The 22,500-nt window shown below is 37.1% G+C and overlaps 1 protein-coding gene across 16 annotated transcripts in view; it reads left to right on the top strand.

Annotated features, from left to right (window-relative positions):
* The window catches only part of LOC144970911 (uncharacterized), a 74,085-nt gene that overhangs the window by 33,603 nt on the left and 17,982 nt on the right, over positions 1–22,500 (top strand). The window contains exons 1-2 of one of the 16 annotated variants that reach the window (XM_078911085.1): positions 15,293–15,755; positions 16,252–16,420. The exons of 12 other annotated variants lie outside the window; for them this stretch is intronic. The gene's annotated coding sequence lies outside the window, so the exon portion shown is untranslated. Of the gene's footprint in view, positions 1–15,292; positions 15,756–16,251; positions 16,421–22,500 lie in introns of those variants that run through there. 3 more of the 16 variants (XM_078911071.1, XM_078911073.1, XM_078911074.1) reach the window with 3 other exon arrangements.

Below are 22,500 nucleotides of genomic sequence, written 5' to 3'. Positions count from 1 at the left end.
CTCGCTTTCAAGATGGCATGCGTTGTAGTTGTACAATTTCTTCATACCATTGAACTCCTACCAAAAACAATGGGCTGCCGCGTGTGGCAACAGAACAGAAAATATTGAAAAAAAAATTTTTTTTTTTAGTCATAAACGAATTTGGTCCGGGAACGTTATGTTTATATTATCACATGCGAATCCAACCATTTTAAGATTTTCATACATGGCGATATTGGTTGCTACAGTTTTTAGACTGTTGTTCAAGAAATAATGAAAGAAATGACAAGAAAAAGAAATTCAAAAAGGAAAGACTCAAGACGTCTATCCACTACAAGGAAACGGACAGTCACAGCTACCTTCTCTACCCGTCCTCACATCCCACCAAATGCAAAGATTCAATTCTATTTTCACAGCTACTAAGACTAAGCCGAATCTGACAGGATGATGAGGACTTCACGGTAGAGAAGGATAAAATGCTTGACTTTTTCCGCAACCGCCATTATCCTGAATCCATATTAAAACAAGCGGTTGACAAAATCCAAAACATCTCTAGGGAAGCTGCCATGAAACCAGTTGACAACAGTGACAGCAAAGCAGACAGACCTATCCTAGTCATCACTAATCATCCACACAACAAGGAAGTCATCAAAATTTTAAAGACCAACTACCGTCAGATTCTTCTGGAGCATGTAGAAACGAGAGATATATTCAACAAACAAACCGCCGCTAATCGCCTACAGACGGGACCGTAATTTGAGGGACATAATAGTTAGAAGCCGTTTGACGATGGAAATGGCCGGTCATCAACGTAAGACGGAGCCTTGTGGACGTTGCAGATGCAGGACATGCCCACACTTATTCGTGGAAAATTCCATTAAATTCCCGGATAAAGTGTGGTACATCCGACACGCATTCACCTGCACGGATCGTAAACTAATTAACGCTACAATCTGCAAACATTGCCACGTCATACGTGTGAGAAACTGGCAAGAGACTAAGCGACAGGTTTGGACAACATCTGCGGCCTATTGAAAACGACGAGGTCAAACATGTCACCCACCAATGGATCCAGTCATCGAGGATTGCACAACATCCACGTTGCCGTCTTCAGTTCTGTCACACCACTAAACAACATAGAAAATATAGGGAGGCAGAACTGATACTAAAACTGAACACCCTTTCACCTCACGGCATGAACTCGAGACTTGACCTAATTTAAATATTATACTACCTTTGTCTCCCCCCCCCCCCACAACCATCCATCGTCATTTCCTTTTATTATATATATCAGTATCATTACTACTACTACTACTACTACTACTACTACTACTACTACTACTACTACTACTACTACTACTACTACTACTACTACTACTTCTACTACTACTACTGCTACTACTACCACTACCACTACTACTACTACTACTACTACTACTACTACTACTACTACTACTACTACTACTACTACTACTACTACTACTTCTACTGATACTACTACTACTACTACTACTACTACTACTACTACTACTACTACTACTACTACTACTACCACCACTACTACCACTACTACTACTACTACTACTACTACTACTACTGCTACTACTACTACTACTACAACTACTTACTGTTCCTTCTGCTGCTGCTGCTGCCACTAATGATTATACTTCTCCTATAGTGGGCAGGGAGGTACTTACTGTGTCTTCTTTCCCCTTATATCTGTTTTCTAACTTGCTTTCTGTCTTTGTCTTGGAATGAGATTACTTGGTGTCCTGGCCCTGGCCTGAGTCCTAGCAGGGAGGGAAACAGTCAAATGCATATGTGTTTGTGAGAGACAGATGAAAGAGAGAAAGTCAATTATTACAAATGATATTTGTGACTTGTTATGCGGCTGTGTGGTCTAGTGGCTTGACACTTACCTTCGGATCAGAAGGTCCCTTGTTCGAGTCTCGCTCTGACCGGCGCATAGTTGTCCTTGGAATAGTCTCTTTATTCAAAATATCCCGCCATACTCGAGTTTGAAATGATTACTTTTGTTTCTGTCCGAATAAAAATGTAATATTATCGCCAAATAGGCGCCGTGTCTCGTCCTACATGTACATGTTGAGTGTTGCTGGTGGCTAGGATCCCCTAAAGTAAAGCGCTTCGTGGCCGTTTAGTGGATGTTGCACTATATAAATGCTCGAGTCTTGTTCATCCCGACAAAATACTTGATTGAGACTGTTATAGTAGTTTTTTTTTTTTGTTTTTTTTCCTCGGGTTTTGTTTTTTATTTATTTATTTATTTTTTTTTTGTTTGTTTAAAAAAAAATAATTAAATATGGATATAATACTTTAAAAATAGGCTGCGGCTTTGGTAACGGCCAGATGGCGGTGACGTGACGTGACGTGACGGTTGATGTGTAGTATTCAAATCTCCTTGTTTATCATCACAGGAAGTAATAATATATTATATTATAAGCCAGTTGAACGTGGTCATAATCACTTGTTTCCTGGGTTCAGTAACGGCATTATAGTTCAAGAGGTTTTACATGTCGTGTGAACTGGAAGAGGGGTCAACTTTTAAACAGCCTTACTGTCTCTGACCAAACATTAAATAAGCTTTAAAAAAACCCAAAAACAAATAACAAAAACAAACAAACAAACAAAACAAAACAAAAAGACCCGAAACAGAATTGTTAGAACATAATGTGTGCAGGACATGAGCGCAATTTTGGGCTTGTTTTAACGTTGTTGTGATGGGAGAATATTTTGTGTTGGTTTGAGAGTATTTTTTCCATTTCAACCATGAGGCCATAACAATTAAAGTTATCAAACCTGCAAAAAAAAGTGCGTATAGGTTAGACCTCAGTAAGAAGTCTTGAGAAAAAAAGTAATCCGTTATTTCTTTTTTTCTTTTTTTTTTTTTTTTTCTTTTTGTCGGTTTCTGCGTTAAATCACCTGTTAAATTTTCGTGCCAACAGTATATTATTATAATGATGGATTTTTGTTAGACCCATCTTTCGAATTCCTGTTTTCAGTTGATGGGACCAGAGAATGTACATTTACATAGGTATGTTAATCTTATGGGACATAGCGGTTTGATATAATCTATCCTAATAAAAGAAAGAGCAAGTCTGTCTGTCTGTCTGTGCGTATGTGCGTGTCGACTAAAGGGAAAACCAGACTACTATCTGCTATGAAAATTAGTTCGTCAACATGTTTATTCCCCTGATGCAGGACACCGAGATTTTGCGATTTAGCTCGAGTTTACAATAAGTCACAATAATAGCCATATAAAAATGTTAAATCAATTTTATTCGATCCCTAAGATTTACGACGCCATTTTAAACAGGGAGCGAGAAAATATACACATTCAAGAAGTATTCTACCGTCTCGTCGTATCAAAACGCTGTATAAAAGAAACAAGTTTACTTCATTGAGCTCATTGTTTTATTGATTTTGGACACCGAGGTGAGTGATTAGGTCTCACTAAAATATATAAATCAGACTATACACGTTTAAGATCACACATAGTTTTGTGTGTTGGTAGGTTTCATCTGGTGGATATATGTTGTGAGTATTTTACTTAAACACATAACATCAATACGACCTGTTCTCTTTCATTACATTGGTATATACCAGCATTCACCCCCCCCCCTCCTCTCTCTCTCACTCTCTCTCTCTCTCTCTCTCTCTCTCTCTCATACACACACAGAAACAAACAGTAGATAGAGAGAGAGAAAGAGGAGGGGAGGGAAATGTGTGTGTGTGTGTGTGTGAGTGTGTGAGAGAGAGAGAGAGAGAGGTGGAGGGGGGGGGGGGGGGGGGGGGGGGGGGGGGGGGGGGGGGAGGGGGGGGGGGGGGGGGGGGGGGGGGGGGGGGGGGCGACGACGATAGAATGCTAAGCAATAGATGTTTAACCAATCATGATACGGGATTAGTGACACTCCCCCGCAAACCAAATCAACACCAACAGCAACAGCAAAAAAGCTGCTGAATCCTGTATTTATTTTACATTTAAAATTTCTCTTTCCACCAACCAGCACATATGTTTCTGTTCATTTGCTGTTCCATGGATTATTGATTTCTGTGTAATAATTATATATTCATTTACTTTAGTGTTTTTTTCACGGGTTTATGCAGATTCACCGTGTGTATGCGCAGTTAGCATACATGTCCGCGATACGTTTTTCATCGACGATGTAGCGCGTTTTGCTAGTATAATATATCATATGTTAAAAATCATTTGTATGATGGAGTTTAACCCGGAAAAGTTGAATAGATAGTTCAAGCGCCCAACCAATTGATCGACTGAATCTCCATTAATTTTTAAAAAAAAGTCATTGTAGCTTTTAATTTGTGACACATCGCATCAATTTGTAGAATTACTTTTGCTAAATTGTATTTATCAGACTATAACGTGTAAGGTTACACGTAGTTTTATGTGTTGGTACGTTATATCCGACTGGCGGATGGTGTGAGTTTTAATTAAACTAAACGCATAGCATCAATTGTACTCACTAGGTTCGTCAATTTTACTCCCAATATACTACCGTTTTGACTCGATTTGTCACATTTGTTCATCCATAATTCATGCAGAATCTACAGGCATTTTCTTCTGTAATCTCTCTCTCTCTCTCTCTCTCTCTCTCTCTCTCTCTCCCTCTCTCTCTCTCTCTCTCTCCCCCTCTCTCTCTCTCTCTCTATCTATCTATCTATCTATCTATCTATCTATCTATATCTATCTATCTCTCTATGACTTTCACACACATGCACACGGTATCTATATATCTCTCTCTTCCTCTCCCTCCCCCCCCCCTCTCTCTCTCTCTCTCTCTCTCTCTCTCTCTCTCTCTCTCTCTCCGAGGGATTCTTGTGTTGCCGTCTAATTAAAATTTCATGCCTCTGACGTCAATTTAAAAAAAAACAAAAAACAAAAAACGAGGCCCATGTCGCATCGCTATTATTGTTCTTTTCGTAAAAGAAATGTCTTTTACAACATTGAGTAATACAGTATACTAGTCTCTCTTTCTCCCTTCCCCCCCCCCCCCCCCCCCCCTCCTCCTCTCTCTCTCTCTCTCTCTCTCTCTTTTTTTCTCTCCCTCTCTCTTATCTTCACTCTCGTTCTGTCGGTAGGTATATATATATATATATGTGTGTGTGTGTGTGTGTGTGTGTGTGTGTGTGTGTGTGTGTGTGTGTGTGTGTGTGTTTATGTTTGTCTGTATAGATAGAACGAAGATGACGTCACTCTGTTCTTTGTTATTGTTTTTTTTGCGTTATTGTTTTTTTGCCGTCTATAGACAGTTCGAAGATGACGTCACTCAGGTCTTTTTTATTGTTTTTTTGCCATCCGCGTTTATGAGTAATGCTCACTGAATTGTATTAACCTGACTATAAACGTTCATGGATACTGGATACACACAGTTTTGTGTGTTGGTCCGTTATACTTTCGGATGGCAATGTTATGAGATTCTTAGCCAAGCGCATACTATCTATAGATAGTATTGCGCTTGGATAAGAAGCTCACAACATTGCCATCCGGAAGTATAACTGACAAACAGGCAAAACTATGTGTTACCATGAACTTATATTGACTGGTTAATACAGTTTAATAATAATAATAATAATAATAATAATAATAAAATAATAATAATAATAATAATAATAATAAATAATAAAATAATATTAATAATAATAATAATAATAATAATAATAATAATAATAATAATAATAATAATAATAATAATAATAATAATACTTTATTGCATCCCAAAAAGGAATTTTTTTGTACAGACGTGTTATAATTTACACAATAAGATAAAAATACAATGGAAATAGGATGTATATATAAAAAAGGAACAGCTCCATAAACAGAGCTGCGCTTTATAATATGAATAATTTCAACACTGTAGAATAGTTAAAACTGTCACTATAAATTGAAAATTGAAAAGATTGCAAAACAAATAAATTAATAAATTAATATTTACATTTTTTGAAAGTAAAAATGTGAAATAATTATATAAAATGATTATTGCTTGTTGTTATAAAGCCTAATACTGGACGGCAGAAACGATTTTCGGTGTCTCTCGGTTTTGGTTGAAATAGAGAAAGGGCGACCACTTCTTTCTGACATCATAACTGATGGTCTTAGTGGATGATACTGGTCATTTAATATTTTAGTTATTTTATTTATACAAAATTTCTCGTATAAAAGATCTACATCGTCAACATCATTTATATAGCGTTTAATGGATTTTTTAATATTTGAATTTATTTTGTTCCTTTCCACTGCTAAGCAATTGCCTCCCCAAGCTGTTATACAAAATGACAAAACACTTTCGATTACTGCTCTATAAAATAATGTGCAGAGGGTTTTATCTATTCTAAACTGAGAGTTTTGATAAAAGATATGTACGTCTGCACATCGTATGCCTAATTATTTTCGAGTGTTCATCCCATTTGAGCCTGTCATCAATTGTTACACCAAGGTATTTGTAGTGAGGAACTCGCTGGACAAATTGGTCCTTTAATTTTAACGGTTCTATCGGTTCCTTCACTCTCCCAAAGTCAATCACTAGCTCCTTTGTCTTGCTTATGTTAAGCTCTAGGTGGTGGGCATCACACCAAGACACAAATCTATCAATTTCTTGCCTATAAGCCACTTCGTTGCCATTTGTTATGAGGCCTTGAAGAGCGGTGTCATCTGCAAACTTTATTAAAGGGACACTCAGGTTTTGACTTCTACAGTCATTCGTGTATATTGTGAATAATACAGGGGACAATACACAACCTTGAGGAGCACCAGTATTTGTAGTTATACAGGAAGATATGTTTTGTCCTAATTGAACATATTGTGCTCTATCCGTAAGAAATTCAAGCACCCAAGCAATTATATACTTGTTTAAATTCAGACTAGTCAACTGAGGTTGCATTGTATTGAACGCTGAAGAAAAATCTGCAAAAAGCAATCTGCAATAGCTCTTAGCGTGATCCAGATGCCTGTAGATGTTGTTTGTAAACAGCAAAATGGCATCCTCTACGCCACGTCCTGGTTTGTAAGCAAATTGATGACTATCACTCAATGGCATAAACTGGTTCCTAATTTTAACAAGAACAAGTTTTTCTAAAGATTTCATGACTATTGAAGTCAGTGCAACGGTTCATAGATTCAAGTTTTTCTTTTTTTTTGGAACAGGAATAATTTTTGAAGTTTTCCAAATTTCAGAGATCGAAACGCATTGGAGGGACCAATTAAAAATATGTGTATAAATGGGGGAAAGCTGATGGGCACATTCTTTTAATAATTTTCCTTTCAATCCATCCGGCCCAGCAGCCTTCCTCTCGTTTAGTTTCGAAAATACGAATCTCGTTTCTTCTTCACCGACCTCAATAGTCATTTCATCTTCCAAAGCCCTGTCTAATTTATGTTTTTCATTTTCAATATCAAATTTGTTTGCTGTGTCGAAACGTGAATAAAATTTATTTAGAGTGTCAATTTCGATATCTTCTGATATAATCGTGGGCTTTGGATTATAGTTAACAGCAGTTTTAAGCCCCCGCCACGTGTCCCGTATATCCCCAGAAGAAAAGCATTTTTCAATTTTATTTTTGTACTTGTCTCTACAACTAGATATTACTCTCTTTATCTCTTTTTGTTTTGTTTTCAGATCCTTTTTTGTTTCCACTAGTAATGAGAGTTTTCTTTTGGTTCAATAAAAGTTTTAGATCTTTTGTTATCCAAGGCTTGTTGTTAGGATAATATTTTATTTCTTTTTTTACAAGACACTAGCTGTTCACAGAATTTTAAATACTCACTCACACAGTCATTCAGCTCGTCCACACTGTCACATGATTCGATAAAAACATTCCAGTCAGTGCCTTCAAAACAACCACGCAACTCCTCACACACACTTTCGTTCATGACCTGAACACACTTCACTACTGCTTTACAACGTTTGATGACAGGGCGATATATAGGTAATAATAATAACATATTGTGGTCCGATAAACCGAGTGGAGCTCTTGGAAAACATTAATAGGACTTGTCAACATTACAGAAAAATAGGTCGAGGGTCGATTTGTCACGAGTAAAGCACTGAACAAATTGTGAAAGTCCAGGAATTATTATATTATTGCAATGATTAAAATCGCCAGTCACAAGAAAAACACAATCAGGCGATTTGCTTTTTTCATTTTCCACATGACTTATTAGAGTTTCCATGGCAACATTTGCATCAACACTGGGGGGAATGTAAACTGTCGTGATGTTGACCTTAGAAAATTCTCTAGTTAAGCAATATGGCCGTGCACCCACTGTCAAAAGTTCAATGTTGTTGTTCGAAATTGATGAGATATTTTTTATATTGTTGGGATGACACCAATTAGTGTTTATGTATACGTACACACCACGCCCCATTATTTGTTTGAACTGTCTCTATCGGTCCGGTGTAGAGAATAGTTGTCGATTTCGACGACAGATGATGGTGTGTTGGGTGTCAACCAGGACTCTGTTATACATATAATAGAGGCTTGTCTATAGATAGAATGCGCTTGGCCAAGGAGTTCACAACATTGCCATCCGGAAGTATAACGGACCAACACACAAACTCTGTGTAACCATGAACTTTTATAGTCTGGTTAATACAGTTTAGTAAGAACAACTCACAAACGCGGATGGCAAAAACAATAACAAAGGCCTGAGTGACGTCATCTGCATACTATCTATAATCGCAGCAATGACGACACAGTGAGCACAGTTCATCTATTTTATTTTTCACTGAGCGCACATTTCCAGTCACAACGCAAGGCAAGAAAGGACGATTTTGTCGACGTCGGAATTTTGTTTTGATTCCTCCTTTCCTCCCCCTTTTTCTCGGTTTGATGAACGATGTGTCAACCGGTGGTGGAGGGGGTGATTCTGGTCTCAGTTAACGAAGCGTAGATGTTGAATAGGAATAAAATGGGGGAACATAGGTTTGGCTTGACAGATTATTTCTAAAAATACTGGCTAAAGACATTTGATTACAAAGTAAAAATATGATAACTATTGCACAGGAATAAATCACAGCCATTGTAAAAATAAAGTGTCACTTTTATAAATAATAATTGTAAGAATATCCAATGAAACTTGTGAAAACACAGAGCACTGACAAAAACACGTCTGCAGTCGCCGGAGACCAGCGCCAATTTTTAGTGAGAAGTACTCACAAACATGGATGTCAAAAAACAATAACAAAGACCTTAGTGGTGTCAACTTCATTCCATGTATAGATAGTATGCAGATGACGTCACTCAGGCCTTTGTTATTGTTTTTGCCATCCGCGTTTGTGAGTTGTTCTCACTAAACTGTATTAACAAGACTATAAAAGTTCATGGTTACACAGAGTTTGTGTTGGTCCCTTATACTTCCGGATGGCAATGTTGTGAACTCCTTGGCCAAGCGCATTCTATCTATATTATTGATGCCGTATGCTTAGCAAAAAAGCTGACAAAATTCACCAGTCCGAAATATCGTTCTAACACAAAATTGTGTGTAACTTTAAACATTTATAGTCTAATTGATAGTATTTATTGAGAACCACTCATAAGTATGGCTGGCTAAAAACAATAACAAAGAACTTAATGACGTCAATTTCGTTCCATCTATATTTATGCACGTGTTTTCTTTTATGTTCATCTTTGATTGAGTCTAGCAAGTAACTGGTACATGATGTGAACCACGGCAAAGGGGGCGTACCCTGCGTGTTTGTTCATAGTTTATGTTGTCATGGACATTGTACACATTTTTAGGGCGTATCCTTCTACTGTGTTCATTATACCTTTATACATAGTGTCACATAATATCTATCTCCATCTCGGCTAGTTTACGCGTTCGAAATCACCATCATTCTTTTGACATTGATTATGGCCTTAAAAGGGGGTTGGGGGGTAGTTTCAGATTTTTTGTTTGTTTGTTCCAGAATAGGGGTTTGGAATTTATGAGAAAGTGAAAATCGCTACACCAATTCTTAAAGTCATATGAATAGCGTGAATCCATGCGTTTTAAACATTTCCAATAAAAGTGACCCCATCAACCGTTTGAAAATAGAAAAGACCAGGTCACAATCGTTAGACTGCGATCAGGACACAACCTCCTGAAAATCACGTGCACACGATTTTCAACATTGGAGAAACAGGCATGTGTGATTGTGGCGAAGGAGAAGACAACGCTCACCATATTATATATATAATGAAGTTGACGTCACTCTGGTCTTTGTTAATAAATGCTTTTTTGCCATCCGCGTTTATGAGTAATTCTCACTAAACTGTATTAACCAGACTATAAACGTTCAAGGTCACACATAGTTTTGTGTGTTGGTCCGTTATACTTCCGAATGGCAATGTTGTGAGCTTCTTAGCCAAGCGCACACAATAGATAGAATGCGCTTGGCCAAGGAGTTCACAACATTGCCATCCGGAAGTATAACGGACCAACACACAAACTCTGTGTAACCATGAAGTTTTATAGTCTTGTTAATACAGTTTAGTGAGAACAACTCACAAACGCGGATGGCAAAAACAATAACAAAGGCCTGAGTGACGTCATCTGCATACTATCTATATATAGATAGTATGCGCTTGGCTTAGAAGCTCATAACATTGCCATCCGGAAGTATAATGGACCAACACACAAAACTGTGTGTATCCATGGACGTTTATAGTCTGGTTAATACAGTTCAGTGAGCATTACTCATAAACGCGGATGGCAAAAAAAAAAAAAATAAAAAAAAAAAACAATAACAAAGACCTGAGTGACGTCATCTTCGAACTATCTATACTCCAGACCTGGCTTAAGTATGAGAGATGATTTTTGGCATGGTACTGCACCACTGTACCGCACCTTGCAGACCAAACTGTATGTTATGGACCCCTGACAGAGCTGAGGTAGACAAAGGCGACAGCGTTCCTTCACCAGCTAGACATTGCAACATGAGGTCAATATGAGTGGGATCTAAGAAGAAGAAGAAGAATATTTTGTGGTCTCCAAATTCGGATTTTCCACAAATGTTGTTATACAGATGTTATGGTATCCTGTGGCAAATCTGCATGTAATTAACCAGTAGATTTTTGACCAATCAAAACATGGAATTTGTGACACACCTTCACATGTGCTCGGACAAACATAATTCATATTTGGTTTATAGATAGTATGCAGATGACGTCACTCAGGCCTTTGTTATTGTTTTTGCCATCCGCGTTTGTGAGTTGTTCTCACTAAACTGTATTAACCAGACTATAAAAGTTCATGGTTACACAGAGTTTGTGTGTTGGTCCGTTATACTTCCGGATGGCAATGTTGTGAACTCATTGGCCAAGCGCATTCTATCTATAAACAATAACGTAAATGAAATCGACCACTCTCGGATCATTGCAATTGTTTTTATAGATAGTATGAAGTTGACGTCACTCATGTCTTTCTTATTGTTTTTTGCCATCCGTGTTTATGAGTAATGCTCACTGAACTGTATTAACCGGACTATAAACGTTCATGGATACACACAGTTTTGTGTGTTGGTCCATTATACTTCCGGATGGCAATGTTATGAGCTTCTTAGCCAAGCGCATACTATCTATACCGCCAAATGGGTGACTAGATTATCACACGGTTTTCTCTATCATATTATAAACGTTTAAGTTTACACATAGTTTTCTGCGTTGGTCCTATTATTGATCGAGCGGTAGAACAATGGGAAATTTACTTAAACACATACCATCGAAAGTTAAAAACCTGTGTTGTTTGCTATGTTTACTATTCACTGCCATTGTTTACATTAAGACGGCTGTCCGAGAGATGTGGTCATCTAAGTGTTTATTATTGAAACGGACTTTTGGTTTAATGCAGTTTAATCGGTCTGGAGTATAGATTGTGTGCGCTTGGCTAAGAAGCTGACAACATTGCCATCCGGAAGTATATCGGATCAACACACTCATCTTTTAAAAAGACATTAACTAGATTAAATAAAACATCCTAGAGCTGTTTTGTCAACGGGATTGGGCGCTATACAAATAAACTTTATTATTATTATTATTAACTATTTACTCGGATCTGCTTTCGTTTGTTTAGTTGGTTTGATATACATTTTTTTAAAATGTTACCTCGATCTCTTTATGTGTGTATCGTTTGAATTTACGTTATCGGGTTTGTTTACCTTCTTAATATTCGTCTTAACCGGAGACAGGCTGTAGACTTACTAATTGCCTACTTCATAATGGTTAGACCCCTCCCTCCCCCTCCCTCCCCCCCCCCCCCCCCCCCCCCCAACTTACAGGAAAAAGAAGTCCGAAAACAAATTTCAACAACAACAAATTATGATGATGATGATGATGATGATGATGATGATGATGATGATGAATGCTAGGACTGGAGAGGTAAAGAGGCGATGGTTTTGTTTTTTGCTTTTTTCTATAAAGGACATAGTATAAATCGGAAATGACGGGACTTTGGCATCTGATCGGGATCTTTACCAGATGTGGCAGGAAAAGCTCATAAATCCCCCATCCCCTCCCAATTCCCTCTTTCGCCCTAATACTTTTACATAATGCATAATAATTCGAAGGAAAACATAACGCATACCTGATTTTTCCGGAAACCCTTCGGACTATCATCATCATCATCATCATCATCATCATCATCATCATCATCATCATCATCATCATCATCATCATCATCATTTTCATCATCTCCATCATCGTCCTCGTCCTCGTCGTTGTCGATGTGGTCTTCATCACTACCACCACCACCACTCACTACCATCATCATCATCGTCATCATCATATCATCATTATCGTCCCCGACTTTCCTCACCCCTCATACCTGATACATACTGACAGCCGGCACGTGTAAGTGTAAACATGTACATCCCCCAACATGTGGGGCTTGCCTCTGCTCTCACGTCATAATGTGTTAGTGATGCTGGTGTGGCGTGCCGGGGAGCTCCCTGCCTCGCCCTATCGCTGTTTACTCAAACTGGAGAAGCTTCTGCCAACATACACACGTGCGCTTACGGTGGTGACGAGTACTTACAAATAACCCAACCTTTTACCTGTGAATTTCTTACCTGCCCAGTTGGTTCCCACAGATATTAAGACACTGTTCCAGCTACTACACACATTCCGCTACCACCAACGCCCAGCCTGTGTGCCAACTCCCGTAAGATCGTTTTACTACTCATATATATATATATAATATATATATATATATATATATATATATATATATATATATATATATATATATATATATATATATGCTATCTATGTTAAAAGGGTTATCAACACTTATTAATATCTTTTACCTCGTCCCAGTCTGGAAGTGGACCAAACGAAGAATATGACAACTCTAACATTTACCCCCCCCCCCCCCCCCCCCACAAGAAAAAAAAAGAAGAAACAAATAAACAAACAGGGTTAGTTTTATTGCAATCCTGGTAGACTAAAAACATGATAAATTAGAGCAAGCGAATTCCTCTTTTAAATTTTAGAAAATAAGATTCGCTGTACATTGTTGCAACTTTCGGTTACTAAAATTAGCTTATCTGAAACCAGTCTATAGTTGTTAAAACACATTAAAATGTTTAAGATGTAGCCGCTACTTAAAAAGATAAATTTTATATTTAATTTATTTTTCTTCGACATTGTTTCTTCTACTGATTTATTTTATATTATTTATTTATTTTGTATATAGTTATTTATCTTATTATTTATGTGCTTTTTTGTTTATTTTATTTATTTATTTATTTCTATTTCTTTCTTTCTTTTATTGCACTGACTATGTTGCTTTTAACATTATTGCACACCAAACACACCAGAACGCAATCAGTGTATTTAAATAAATGAATCATTTTATTGCATCGCCACAAACTTCATGTCTCGTAAACGAGGTGTTCCAATTTTCAGGTCTGATATAACTGATAACTCAAATTATTATTGGCTCATTATTGTAAAGAAAATACTCTTAAACCAATTCAAAATCTTGTCCATTACAACAATTTATAAATCAAGCCCATAATTTTCCGTTCGGTAATCAGACCTGCCAATGTGTGCACTTAACTCGTAAAGCTTGACAATTCTATAATGGTATGTGTGCTGCAGTGCAGGAATGTAGTTGTTTCATCTTCGTTATTGTTAAAATTTCATGCTCAGTCATAGTCTTATAAAATATATACTCTCTAAAAACGTTTCTTTTACTCCGTTTTGCTCTTATTTCTTTTGCCTTGTTTTACAACGCTTTCTCCTTATCTATATAAAAGTAACAAATTATGGAACAGGCACTGGTGTAAGATAAAAATATGAAAAGGTATGCATGAAACAGTGGCAGACAAAGCGGAAAGAAAAATACAACAAAAAAAAAAACATTCATCCTAAAAAATCAGTACTTGAATCCCCACACAATAGAACTGTAACTGTAAAAAACAATAATATGCCAACTAACATAGCCTAATATGATAAGCTAAACAACGTTTCTAAGTCTTTTGATCATCAGAAGAAAAAAAGTTACTGCATTTTCCTGTCGTTATCACTGAAGGTTTTGTTGAGATAGGCCAACCCACCCGAGATCTTATAATGAAGATATAATATTCTGTTTTTAAGTGTTAAATTTAGGGCTGTATTTAGGGGAGATGAGGGGAGAACCTCAACATTATTTATAAGAGTAATAATAATATGTTCACTCTACAACAACGCTCTTTGATTAGTTGTGCCTTCAACCTTTCTAGGCACACTATTTTCGTTACGAAAATAAGATGGGGGTGGTGAAAATAAAAGCCTTTTTATTAAATAGCAGTTATCGTTATAATAATATTATTTCCTCTTTTTTCAAGTAAGCCTTTGCCTAACCTTTCCTATTCCGCTGACACGCCCACCTTGAAATTGTTTTTCTTCCGTTTCCCACCAACTTCTCCCCTTTCCTAAAATTATGCACCCTCCCCCCCCAATCCCTCCCTTTCCACCCACCGCTTTTTCCGGCACCACCATCCACCTCCCCAACCCACCCAGCACCACCTCGGTGTAATTATTGTTTGTCCCAGTCTTTGGGAAGAGCAGGCCACTCCTTTTTTGGCCCCACCTTTATAAACATACATACGTACTTTCTGTTGTGTGTCAAGCTTATGCGCGTATTCTACAATAACACACCGACACACAACACTGACATTATAACGGAAACATGGCTAGAAGGCTCGGCTGACTACGTATGTGTGTATATACTATATTATGTGTGTGTGTGTGTGTGTGTGTGTGTGTGTGTGTGTGTGTCACGCTGATTATTTCGTGGTGGTGGAGGGTGGTGGTAGTGGTAGTAGTGGTTGCTTTTAGACGTTAGGTGTCGTCCTTTGGAGTGGCAAGCGGCCTTCAACCTACCACTCTCTCAGCATATTTCCACATCATCCGCCCCTTTCCTCGAACCCTCGCTTCCATCCTCGTGTTATATCCGTCTGTGATGTTTACACCCACACGACTAGAACGTCGCCCAGCTCAATTTGTATTTACTGAAATAGATGAATGAATTCGACTATCTCCAGCTTAATTACAGTTGGTTCTTCCTTAGCCACACAAGTGTAATTATAATTTAGACGGATATCCTTTCTTGTATATTTTCTATTGTAACAAATTGGAAACATTAATTAAGAATCATTGTTGACCAGAGTATTTCCACCTGACCAGGGATTAACACTCGTCGATACATTTTACCATTCGAGTATTAGATCAAAGCCCGTCACTTTCGATTTTCACGGGCTGTAATGTTTGCTGACTGAGTGCAGGGTTGCCAGTTTGGCATTTTAAATGCCAGATTCCAAAAATCTGGCATTTTTGAAAACCGTTTGGCATTAGAAAAATCATTTGGCATTTGGCATTTTCATTTGGCATTTTCTTTTCTTGTATATTATACTTCAAATGACACCTTTTCTTAATTATTTCTAAACGCGTAAAAATAAACATCTTCACATTTCTTTTTCATTCTTAAAATCCAACCGTGGTGTAGTGGTTTAGCACTCCACTTAGTAGTCAGTAGGTAAATAATTACCCCAAAAGAAAATTTAATATAATTCAAAAAAAAAAAAAAAAAAAAAAGAAAAAGAAAAGAAAACACGCAAGCCACCAGGATATGATAGTAAATTGTCTATCAAAAGTGAGTAGTTTTCTTAGTGGGGGTGGGAGTCAACAGACTTTGGCATTTCTTTGAGTGTTTTGGCATTTTTTGAGTCTTCCCCTGGCATTTTGTTGAAAAATAATCTGGCAACCCTGACTGAGTGGGGGTAGAACCCTTGCTTCTTACCTACCCGCCTCCTGTTTTGACTGAATTTGACAAGTGTTTGGCTACCTCTACCAAGTGTCAGTTTTTGATTCCCCTTACTTTTGGATTGTAACTTTTCCTGGACTGTGTTCCGTGTGTTTGGTTCATTAGGGAGATTTAAATATCGTACGTAATAGTAATAGAGACAGTTAGTTATGGCTATGGTTATTCTTTATTTTCTCAATCTCATTATTAATATAAATATAGATCTAATATTTGTTAAAATTAAGACCACCTCTCAATCTCAAGTTTTAGATTTAGATCAACTGATCTTATAATTTTTAGTAATAATAAGGCTTACTGTTATGAATGATTGTTGCTTTAACTATATACATATAATTATTGTTTTCTCTTTCGTTTTTTTGGTCATATTTGCTTTTGTTGGGCTGTATATTTATAAGACACGTCGTTTATTTCCAGTAAATAACTAACAATGTGAAATTGAATGTAAGCTCAATTTCATTTTAATATACGAAAACATAAAATGGACGTTTCGGGTGTCCCCTTTATCAACAAAACAGGATTAATGAAAAACTACAGCTGTTTTGTTGATAAAGGGGAATCCCGAAACGTTCATTTTATATATTTTGGTATATTAAATTGAAGCTTACATTCAATTTCACATTGTTATTTATTTCTTCGAGCAGCAACATTTACATTTATTTCGAGTAGTTCAACGTGGTGACAAATTAAGGAGCGGACACTGTGTAAGATAGGCTAATAATCTGAAATAGTGTGTATGCAACATTGTCATACAACGGAAAGAAAACAAGGAGAAATCAACCAAAAATGTCATCCCAAATCCATTCAGTCCGGCTGATTTGTGGGGGATTGATTGTTTCTTGTATTTTTCCTTCTCCTTTGTCTGGCACTGATTCAAACACATTTTCATACCATTCTCCACCTATTATGAACGGCGTAAACAGCTGTGATGAATCATATTCTAGTGTGTACCTTGGAACTGGAAGGGTTGTTTTGTTTTTTTGTCCAATTCTTTTTATTATTTTTACTGTTTTGTTTTATTTTAAAGTGAGTTGCAGTGGTTTTGATTGTTTCACACAGACAATATCAGATCACCACGTAGTTTTTATCAATTCATAAGGAACGAAAGACTTCACCTTGATTTTTTTTTTAAATTAACTTTTTTTTTTCATTATCAAAACCATACCTAGAATTTGCATTTGGTTAACTTAAAACTTGCCACAATCTGATCAGAATTTGGAATTGTCTCTGGCTCGGCGAAAAAGTTCTCAATTTAGCAAATTATGTATGAATGTATGAGGAATCAACATTCAAAACCTGCCAAGTAGCATTTCCATCATCCAGAGAAACCTGCAATTATTAGTAATTTATTTAGTGTCTTAAACGGGGCAAAGCTCGTCTTGTTTGACTAATAGAACGGTACTCCGATTGTTTTTAAACTTCTAATTTTCCTTGTTGATTCTAAGAAGTCCAATTTATATTCTTGAGAGTTTTACTCATTTAATATCTGGATGTCACTTCAAGCCAAATTATTTCCAACGGTTGTCCTCAATATTGTGTTTCAACACACACACACACACACTCACACACACACATACACACGCACACATTGTGACCTATATAATTTAAATATAGCAATTTTCAAATAGACGAATCTTATCTATCTGCCTTTAAAAAATTATTGAAATGCCTTGAGCCAACATCTTGAACTGTCTGTTTCACATAAGCACGGTGCTAAAAAAAAAAAGGAAATAGAATATTTTACTTTGACAATTGTGACGCCAATCAGGTATTATGTCGGAATTATTTGATAGATGAAGAAAATTGAGAATAGAATCAAATGAACAGTCTTCGAAGTGATTTTTTTTTTTTTTTTTTTGAGTTTAAAAACCACAACACACATTTATCATTGGAAGCATTTATTTTAATTTTAACTCTAATTGTAAAATTGTTACACCTAAAATTCAAGTTAAAATATCAGGTTCATGGACATTATAATAATATAAGGTTCTTGATCTCCTACACCATTATGTGTCAACATCTGTTTTTGGTAAAAACCTAATTTGTGCTGGTGAAACATATTTCTTGAAATTGTAGCTACGGTTGTTGTTGTTGTTTTGGGTTTTTTTTTTACGAAGAATTATAATAGGGAGTCGTGCTTAGGCCACTGGGACCCCCCCTCCCCCCCCCCTTTGGGAGTTTATGCCACTATGTTTTTCAAATAATAGAACTTATTGGCCATACAAATTCCACTGTTACCGTAAAAATAAGTGTCATTTAAGAGAGTTATGGCTCTTTGAAAAAAGTGAGTTGTGTCCCCTTGCAAAAAAGAGACAACATTTCTTTCAAAGGCTCTGGAGACTACAATATTAATTCAAATATATGCAAATTGGGTATCAAACTGAAGGAAATTGAATATACTATCAAACTATGTGCACAAGCTTTCAATTTGTAAATATTATATAGATTCACAGAAAGTTGAAACAATTTGTCAGTAATCCCATGAAGTGTCATATGTAAACTTATGGGCTATTTCATTGTTTTACACAAAAATTATTTTAAATATGGCCAAAAACAGCATGTTCATTAAAAATGTAGCACTGAAGAAAGCTATGACCCAAGCCTCAACAACAACCTTCATATTTCTACGTCACAGGAAAAACTAAAAGTGTACGCAACCCTTAAATTTTTCTCCACTTTGTGGGATGCCAAATTCATCATAATTTTCATTCTTTTAAACATGGTATTGATGTCCAGTTGTCACATTTAAAAGTAAGTTGAAGGTGTGGTAAAAACAATAGATATATCATGAAAAAAGACTAATTTGTTCACAACCCAAGTGAAGCATCATTACCGAAGACTTTTGAACGAAATCGCATTGTTATATTATGAAGAATAATTGATACTCAAAAGGGATTCTTGATTCAAGATGCAGTAAGTACATAAAAACAATATCCTTATGTGTTTTGCAAACATGCTTTACTCCTTAACAGTTTGCACTGCTCACCAATTTATTACATATCCTCATCATCAGTAGCAAAATCCTCTTCGTCCTCTGAAGTGTCGTCAAGGAAATCACTGTCAAAGCTATCACTACCATCCTCGGCATATGTATCTTCGTCAGTACTGGTGCAGCTTTCTTCATACACAATTTCCTGCAACTCATCTGGAATGAAAGCATCTTTGAACCACTGTACTTCCAATTCATTTGCAGAATTTCTCTGCCAACCGTTATCCTCTGGTTTTGGAATGCTAGGATTCTGGCACACTGCATTCCTCCAAATGAGAGTTTGAAAGTTGGCTCTTGATATGTGCAGTGACAATACTTGACTACAAGGAGGCATCTGACACAGATCAATTCCACCACTGCATGAGATGGTACCTTTCTTTCCTTTGAAACGCTGGCGAACTATGTCATACCTCACTTTGTTGACACTTGTGCATGAGGTTTTGCCATACAGCTTGCACACAAATGACTCTAACACGAGACAGTCATTACTCGAAACAGCTGCTGATGTTCCAAATCTGGAGAACAGAATTCTAGGATCTTCCTCCTTTTGAAGAAATTTTAGAGCTTTCAGTTTTCCTTGCCCACCAAAGCAACTTGTTGTGTCACAGCCTGTGAATGCATGGACACCAAGTAATGCATCACACATCTGTTTAGACAAAGTCTTTGCTATCTGAGAGACATTGATTTGTCGCCTGTTGTTGCCACAGCCAGTATAAAAAATCAGGGTCTTTCCAATTGTCTCTGAGAATGAAAGGAGAAGTAAGAAGACTTCCGTGTCTGGTGATCTGACAACAATTGTTTCACAGTTTGGTTGGCGGGAAGCATATTGACAGTGCAGTATAATTCGTGTGTCTGCCTCTTCCTGTGATGAGTAGAGATCTAGACAAGGTACAGCTGTGGTAAATTCATCCGTGTCACTGTAAAGTAAGGTGCATCTCTCTTCACAGACAAAGAAGATTTCCCTGTTTCTCAGTTTCTTGCATATTCGTTACTTTCCCATTCCTTGAGGAGAAACCTGATAAGGGATCTTTTGTTATCAACGCAGCTGAGAAATGATTTCCAACGTCTGGGCACTGTTGTTTCAGATCCTCTTAACAAGTATGCATTATCTTCAGAAGATCCTCTCCTCAATCTCTCACAACCTTTGATTGAATCTTCTATGTAAGTATCAGTCACAAAGTGTACACAAGCTGCTTGTGGTAAGGAGGAAAATGTAAGTTTGGCTACTTCACCAAATGTATTTGGGATTGCTGACAGAGTTTGTAACAGTGCATTGCCATCAACAATGTAAACGGTGTTTGTTTTTGTTTTTGCATAATCCTCGAACATTAATGAATTGTCAGGCGTGAGCTTGTGCAACAGAGTTGCTTTGTTGGTCTTCAGAGGTAAACCATCTGATGAAGCCAGCGACCATGGAGTAGGTGTTAGAGGATATTGAAGAACTTTTTGAAGATCAACACTGTGCTCTTGGGACAAAACAAGAAGCTGGCCAAATAAATTTCTTTGTGCCTTGATTTTGACCACGTTCATGTCTTTTTTCACTGTTACCACTTTCCTCAATGATGCAAATGTCTTGGTCTTGTTCCTTTCTAATGGCTTGTGAAATTCTACAGTCTTTTCCTTCAGTCTGTCTTCAACAAAACTTTCAAACAATCTTTTTCCTGTTTTTTTCCACGGCCAGCAGGTCATCAGCAACATCCTCTTGCACTTTTATTCCAGAAGCTAGACTGACCAGACCATCTCAACTTCAAAGGGATTGATAAATGCTGAAAATGCCTGGAGGATCTTTTGCACTCGCTTTTCACTTTGTCTTTTTTCTGCAAGGCTCAATTCTTTGTGGGTGTCTATATCTATACAGTTGTTGTTGCTGATCATTCTTTGGGTTGCTGATACATATTCTGCTCGATTGTGTCTTGTTACACTCCAACGGTAATAGCTTGGAAGACTCTTGCTGAACCCAACAATACCTCCTTTTGTCTTTGCATGTTTGTTTATAGTTTGTCCAATGGTCACATCAACTGCTATTCTTCCAGCAGGCGTCCTTGATCTGGAGACACTAAATCCATTATCTTGTAACATTTCTTCTGCCCCTGGGTGGGAATGAATCAGGTTGGCTAGTGACACAAAATATACACTGAGATACTTGGCATAATTGTGGTGATTCATGGTAAAAAGCAGTGGGCACAGTTCTTTTAAAAAAGATATATGAAGAAGAAAGTTGTTTGTCTTTGTAGCTCGCAGAAACTGGAGGAGAAGCCAAACTCTGTCCATGTATTGGATCCAGTATTGTGCAGTTTTTTCCGTACTTTCCTGAGCGGACACTCTCTTTGAAGGCTTCATACTGGGAAAATAACTCAGCATACACAGTTGACTGGAGAATTTTATTAGCTCTATGGCTTGAAATTCCTTCGGTGAATTCCTTTATGTAAGACATGAGGTCTTTAATGAGTTTTGAATCCGTTTCCTGCTCAAATTTTGCAAGCAGAAGCCTCTCTAGAGCCTCCAAAACAGACACATGCACTCGTATAGCCCTGTTGTAGTTCTTTCCACTCATAACCCTATCCATAGAACCATGTGCACATAGCCCTGCTTCAGTCACAATTTCTTCAAAACCAGATCCACTTTGGAGCTTTCCCAGGGCACCAAGATATGAAATTATGGTGTGAAAGACACCCAGGTGAATAAATGACTGTTTTGTAAAGCTGTGGGTTTTGCCAGACAATATCGTAAGCTTTCTTTGCTACAGCAAGGTCAAATGTTACAAATGTATATGTGTTATATGCCCATTAATCATGCCTGAATTGTGCTAGTACAAAATTCCTCTTGTTTATTTATCACTGAAAGGAAGCAAATACACTGTAATATATATTTTTTAAATATTATAGAGAAAATGGCTATCAAAGATTTAAAAACCCTATATAGCTTTGTAAAATATTTTATGATATGAGGCAAAAAATGAGAAATGACAATAAAATTCCACTATTTATTGCATTTGAAGCAATTTTAGGGTGATAAACAATCATTTTATGCACAAAAATGAGTTCACCAAAAATTGCACCCGATGACCTTTCAAGGGCCATAACTCCTGTAAATGATACTTGAAAAAACTGTAACACCCGGATTAATTTGTGTTATATGTCCCTGAAGCATGCCTGAATTGTGCTAGTGCAAAATCCCTCTTGTTTATTCATCCTGAAGGGAAACAAGTACACTG

This window comes from Berghia stephanieae, chromosome 4 (assembly GCF_034508935.2).
Source record: "Berghia stephanieae isolate SIO BIC M18660-M18661 chromosome 4, UCSD_Bste_1.3, whole genome shotgun sequence".
NCBI lineage: Eukaryota > Metazoa > Mollusca > Gastropoda > Nudibranchia > Aeolidiidae > Berghia > Berghia stephanieae.
The sequence above is the reverse complement of the archived record's forward strand: the minus strand, read 5'-3'. Positions and strand labels throughout refer to the sequence as shown.